Source organism: Malus domestica, chromosome 07 (genome assembly GCF_042453785.1).
Source record: "Malus domestica chromosome 07, GDT2T_hap1".
Taxonomy (NCBI): Eukaryota; Viridiplantae; Streptophyta; class Magnoliopsida; order Rosales; family Rosaceae; genus Malus; species Malus domestica.
The window spans coordinates 21,018,702-21,025,803 of NC_091667.1; the positions used below are offsets into that span (position 1 = coordinate 21,018,702).

The window sequence follows — 7,102 nt, forward strand, 5'->3', positions numbered from 1 at the left end:
CGCACAAGGCGCGTTCTCAAACGGGTTATGTCTTTACCGTTGGAGGCACCGCAATATCTTGGAGGTCAACTAAACAGACCTTAGTTGCCACTTCGTCTAACCATGCTGAAATTCTCGCCTTACATGAAGCAACTCGGGAATGCTTTTGGTTGAGAGCAGTAGTGGGCCATATTCGAAGCTCCTGTGATCTTCATCCCGCCGTTAATGCCCCGACGACGATTTTTTAAGACAACGCAGCTTGCATCGAACAGCTCAAGAAGGGTTACATCAAAGGAGACAACACCAAGCATATTGCGCCGAAGTTCTTCTTTACACATCAACAACAAGAGCATCAGAAGATTGAAGTCACGCAAATCCGATCACAAGACAATCTGGCCGACCTCTTCACCAAATCACTACCGAAGGCGACGTTTCAGAAGCTTGTTCATGGAATTGGTATGCGTAAACTTTCTGAGTTGTAACTTTGCTATTTCTCTTTGGAATTATGTCAAACTCAGGGGGAGTATCTTCTAGATACTTGCTTGATCTTAATGTACTCTTTTTCCCTACGATTAGGAGCATTTTTCCCACTGGGTTTTTGCTACCTAACTAGGTTTTAACGAGGCACCCACCTTGGGCTGGTCATATCCCTGATGACGTCCTGTAGACGTTTCTTTTGCCTTTGCATTTCTCACGCATTTTTCCTTAGACTATGGATTTTGTCCCTACTTGGGTTTTTTGCCATAGCCTTAGGGTTTTTTAGTGAGACTTACTACTTATGCAAGTTCCTACCTTATTAAGAATAAGCGTTGTTCCTTGGAATCAGTGCTAACGAGTCGACTTCCTCAACTTCTGCATGATGCTGAATCTACCTTGAGTATTTACACACTCAAGGGGGAGTGTTGTAAACATTCCTAGTTTAAGTATGATTGTGTAAATCCTAGATAAGATTTGATTCTAGTTATCATTTCCTATTACAACTTGTATTACTTGGAGAAGAAGGAATATCTTCTCTCCCTTTACTACTATAAATAAAGGCACAATGTAGGAGGGATAACAACACACACATTCCCCTACAATTCTACAAACACACATCTCTCTCCTCTCTCTCTCTGCCGCCGGCCCTAGTCCATCTGTCAGATAAAATAGACCACAACAGGTATTACATAAATTAAAAATATTCATTAAGGTTTAACCTCCGCTTTTTAAATAATGAGCTTCTAAAAGCAAATTACATGCTGCTCTTAAACAATGTTTGTTGGAACTCGCTAACCTATAAAAGAACAAACAACGGTTAGAAATGAAAAATCACGATTAAACGGTTATTTTAACTCCGATTTTGATGATACTTTACAACTACACTCCTCGGTCTTAGAAAAATACAATGAACGAACCTAATCATCAATGCAAAACATTTATTGTCACAGCCCGTTCCGGGATTTTATTTATCGAGGACGTGAAATGACGGAATTACCCTTGATGAGTGTTGAGGTATGTGTGTGTGTGACATATTATTTGGACTAAATACACATATTCCATAAACTTTTGGAAAATTATTTAGGTTGGATTAAAATTTGGGTTGTAAATTTGTGTGGTTAGGGAATGAAGTTGTGACTTGTTTTTGGGTGGACCACACAACACACACACGGGACAACCCTCTCCCTTCCCCCGTGCTCTCTCTCTCTCCCTCTCGAAATTGTACGGACAAAGGGCTAAACCCTTGAACTTTAACGGATTGACACCAAAAAGGTAAGGTTCTTCATCCTTTTGACCTCCTGAGTTGAATGGTACCAGTTTTAGAACGGGAAACCTTAGAAATCACGTTGAAAACCCGAGGTCCGATTTGAGTACTGTTCATGCATTCGTGATGTGTTGATTTTCAGGGAATTCTAAGCTTATAGTGAGCTTAGTGAGGTCCTAAGGAAGCTCGGAGTACTTAGTTTGAAGGTTTTGGACGTCAGGATCATTGAGTTCGAAGTTGGCCGGTTTTCTTGGAATTTCTCCGGTGAGATTTCGTAGTTTTTAGAGCCTTAAAGTAGTGTAATGTGAATCTACATGCTTAGGGCTTCATTTTGATATAAAATACGTGAAAAATGGTTGAGAAATGACGGAGAACAAGGAGATTGAAAAATCTCCAGTTTTCTGGCCACCGGAAAAACCACTCTGGCGAGCCCAAGGTAGGAGACGCGTGTGGGGGCGCGTGGACCCGTGCCTGTCCCGGCTCGTGGGGGCACGTGACAAGCCCAAAAATTATTTTAAAAATATGTCGACATCTGTGACGTCGAGTAGGTCACTGTGGTATATTTATATACCCAAATTGAGCATCGTATGAGAAGTTATTACGAATTGTCGGTTATGTGCTTTAAATAACGTTGTTTTAGTTGTTTCGCATATAGGTGATACATATCCCGAGGACGAGCGCATCCAGGGACGTCACGGGGGTTACGACCCTTCGACTTATCAGTGAGTGGGCAGTATTTCTGTTTATACCTATATACTATTGATATTTTTCCCCAGAAATTGAATTTAAATGAAAGTACGTTTTAAAATGTCATGCATGCATATTATGAGATATATGAATTGATAATTGATGCATATATATATGTGAATTGGTGTTGTGGACGCACAAGTGAGTATCAAGTGAGTTTTATGTTATTTATGTGAATTGTGTGGAGAGCTCATAACCTGCACCCCTGGTGTTAGTGCTTATAGTATTCACCGCACCGCACGCTCATCTTGGATCCAAGTAGGTGCATGTCGTACAGACCATGAGAGGGTTCCGACATGCTAGTCATATAGATCACTAGAGGTGGTTCCGACTGGTAGGTGACCTTAGATTATGCGCGCAGATGATTGATGAGAGAAGCACTATAGCGTATTATTTCACCATTCTTGTCGTACAGACTACTTCAGGTAGTTCCGACTTATGTGCAGAGTAGCGTCGTACAGGTCACCATGGTGACTCTGGCTGGGTTGGATATTGAGCTATAGAATTAACCGTACAGGACCAACTGCAGGGTCTCTGGTTGATTTCTTATTTCACCTGTTATATTGATGCATCCATATTCTGTCATTGACATTTATAGCATGGCATACTTACTGGATTTTGATAAAGATTGATGTTTTGAGAGATTTGAACAAATATTATGCTATTATGTTATTTTCTGGGAAAGTATACAGGTTTTACAGTGAGGGGTTAGAAATGTTTTAAATGAAATGTTTTGGAAAACTTTGGTTTTATTGACCTACTCAATTTTGTTTTGCGCCCCTCCAGGTTCTAGTTAGCAGTTGGTGGCTCACGAGGTTTTCTTCGGCGTTCTGACAGACTTTTTGCATGTAGGACTCACCTGCGGGTGTTGTAATTTAATTATAGTCCTACTTGACTGCACCTAGTATTTATGCTCTGAAATTGTGTACTGCACACTTAAACTCACTCTAGCATGCTAGTTGGATATTATTGCTAGTAGTTGGTTTTTATTCCTTTGTATTTCTCATATCTTTTGCTTCCGCATCGCACTTTTGATTACGTCACGCTCACGTGACGGCCAGCACGCCTTGATTCTAGGATCGGGGTGTGCCATTTATAATAGTGGTTACCAAAAAAACTTACATCATACTCAATGGAAGTCCAAAAACAACTCTTAGTGTCTGTTAAATCTATTGTTTTGACGGGATACGTAGTTTATGAAACTAATTTGAATGATCCAATCGACAAACTTGTTTGCCTATACTCCAAGATCACATACACTAAAAATCACAAAAAGAATAATAAAAAAAATTTGACCTTCGGAGAGTGGACGATGTAAACATAGTTTGTCAGGCAAACTTAAATTTTTTTTCGTATTTTTTTATTTAGTTTCAAACGATTAAAAGATCAGCAAATTTGATTATCAGGTCCCTTTAATATGTGATTACTCTCAATTAGCGTCCTTAAAAAAATTAAAATCGCAGCTAAAATAATCGTTAAATTGTGATTTTTCATTTATAACCATCGAGAGAATTTGTCCCTTCACCTAATCCTTGAAAAAAAAAATTTGGTGATTTTTGGCATATGCGATATTTGAGTATATGCACAAGTTGCCGGTTCGACCTTTCAAATTAGTTTCGTAGATTGCAGATCCCGTCAAAACAATAGATTCAACAAACACTCAAAGTTTATTATGTACTTCCATTAAGTAAAACATAAGCTTTTTTGGTAACCACCAGTATAACTATCATTTGCATGGATGATCAGGTTCGTTTCATTGTGATTTTTCATTTCTAACCGCTAAAAAATTTCGTCCCGTTACCTAATCCTTGAAAATTTGTTTTTCATGTGGCGTATGCGGTCTCAGAGTATATATGATAAGTTTGATGGTTGAATCGTTCAAATTAGTTTCATAGACTGCGTATCCTGTCAAAATAAATAGATTCAACAAACATTTAGAATTTATTTTATACCTCTATTAAGTAAAACATAAGATTTTGTAGTAACTACTAGCGAAAATATTTTAAATAGATGATCGGATTTGTTCATTGTAGTCTTCTAGGATCGAGGAGTGTAAATGGGTTAACAAAGTAAAGAATTAACGGAATCATAAATTTGGGGTTTGTTAAGCTATAGGTGTTAATTACGTGTTATGATATTCTTAATTGATGTAAAATCTCTATAATTTAACGCTGCACAATGAAGTTGGTGGTGATATATAAAAGGCTTATTATATTGAAACTCCACATATTGTTAAATACATCTCACATACTTAATATGCTTTACATTTACTTTTTTAATTAAAACGTATTGTAATGCACTCACATTTACTTTCCTATAATATCTTCACATCCCACACTCTCGAGTAATTTTTCCTTATGACCGGAACACAATGTGGTACATCACGTGTCATTATACAAATGGTGAGATATGTGTGTTAAAAAGTTAATAACTTAAAAAATACAATTTCTCACCACTTATAAAAACACATGATGTACAACCCGTGTTCCGGTCATAAGGAAAAATTACTCAAGAGTGTGGGATGTGAAGATATTATGGGAAAGTAAATGAGAGTGTATTACGATAAGTTTTAATTAAAAAAGTAAATGTGAAGTGTATTAAGTATGTGATATGTATTTAACAATATGTGAAGTTTCATTATAATAAACCTTTTATATATCACCACCAGCTTCATTGTGCAGCGTTAAATTATAGAGATTTTACATCAATTAAGAAAATCGTAACACATAATTAACATATATAGCTTAACAAACCCCAAATTTATGATTCCGTTAATTCTTTGCTTTGTTAACCCATTTACTATTATTCACATTAGCAAAAGCTAACTTCTTTTTTATCCCACTTATCTTCTTCTCAATCAGACTTATTCGTTCTATATACTGGGCTCTATTTCTTATTTATAATGTTGCACGTATATAACAACGTTACTTTTTAATTCATCCTATAAAGATTAAATTTGCCAAAAAAAATAAATTATTTAACTATTCGATTTACTTGGGCAAAATTTTAGTGCTTATTTGATTTTTTATTTTTTTTTTATTTTTTGAAAAAGATGACTAGTTAGTGGTTTCGTCATTGTAGTTCATCATTCTAGAAATCGAGAAGACTCATAAAAGTATTTCAACTTTCTCTCACAAAATTTTAGTGCTTATTTGATTTAAGTAACTGTTAAATGGCTACATGATTTTATATTTAGTTGGTTTTTTTTTTATAAAATCTTTAAATACTAAAAAATGATTTAATTAAAAAATAAACAATGACGAGATAGAAATCTCAAACTAAAAGTATTATCTATTTGTAAAGCTAGAATCGGCCTTCTCTTTCAGAATAGCTAAAAGTATTATCTATTGAATCCCTGAGCCAGATTTTTCTGACCTTTATCAAAAGGAGAAATGTAGAAAGATGCCCTTGTCTGCCATGTACCAGTCTCTGTTTCCAAAATCGAGAAAATTTTAATTGTGACGAAAATACAGATAGTACATTACATATTTTTATACAATTGTTATTAACCTTTTAATACATATAACCTATAATTTCTAAAAAACACATATTGTACCACCTAATATAAAAGTAATACTGAAAAATCCCTTCCCAAAACCAACCCAATGCATCCAACTTTGTCAGAAACTAATAAATAGAAAATCTAGCTCTCAGATTTTCTTCAGACCCCCCTTCAATGTCCATATTTACTTCTCAGTCCTCTCCTGTGGTCCTCTTTCACCACCCATCTCTATTTAAAGGCCCTTTAGGACTACCACCCTCCTTCACAACTAGAACTAGGGTTTCTATCTCATTACTCCCATGAGTCCCCTATCTCTTTTAGTATTTGTTTACTATTGGGGTGTTGGAGTTTGTAGATCTGTAAAAAGTGTGAGTAAATGGGAGCTCCTTTTGATTCAAAAGCAGGAGGGAGAGAGGGTTTTACACTGCTGCTGGTTCATGGATGCCCCTGAGGTGCGCACGATAAGGAAACTGCGCAGCTTAAGGGTTTGCATGGCCCAGGAGATGTGAATTCCTTCTCCTCTCCTTTCTTGGATTGAAGGGAGCTCCAATACTATTTGACTGTCCTGTGTCTCTCATATTTTATTTCAATTTATTCTTTTAACTTTATGAAACTTCATTTATTTATATGTATGTATGTATCTATAAATATTTCTGACCTGTAGTGTGCTTTGCGAAGGTTTTTGTGACTGCAGGATTCATCAGAAATTTAACCTGAAATACGTAGAAGAGCATGCATATCCAGATCCGGACGGAGCACATTTTATTTAGTTTCTCATTTTCTTGTGTTAATCTACGAAATCCAGATTTTTCTGTTGTCCAGATATGCCAGGGGAATATTTATGGCGCTTTTTCTGACTGTATAACTCTGTAAATTAATTTAGATAAATAGTAATCATGTTTTAACAAAACACCATATCCATCGTTCAGGTTTTGGATCTGATCCCAGATGACCGTAGAAAAGTACCATCTCTGGCGCATTCTTCTGTTTTCCTTTTTATAAAATGAATATCGGATTTCGCCGCAGTTAATATTTGAATGCGTAGCTACATATATACATATATATATATATATATATATATATATATATATATATATATCTAAGATAGTCACAGCTGCCTGGATAATTTAGTC

At 36.0% G+C, this 7,102-nt stretch overlaps 1 non-coding gene across 1 annotated transcript; it reads left to right on the forward strand.

The window, feature by feature from the left end:
- The first annotated feature begins 6,348 nt into the window (after nucleotides 1–6,348).
- MIR159A (microRNA MIR159a) lies at nucleotides 6,349–6,517 on the forward strand. The gene has a single exon (NR_120868.1). It is a non-coding gene; the product is annotated as a microRNA MIR159a (primary transcript).
- The last annotated feature ends 585 nt before the right edge of the window (nucleotides 6,518–7,102 follow it).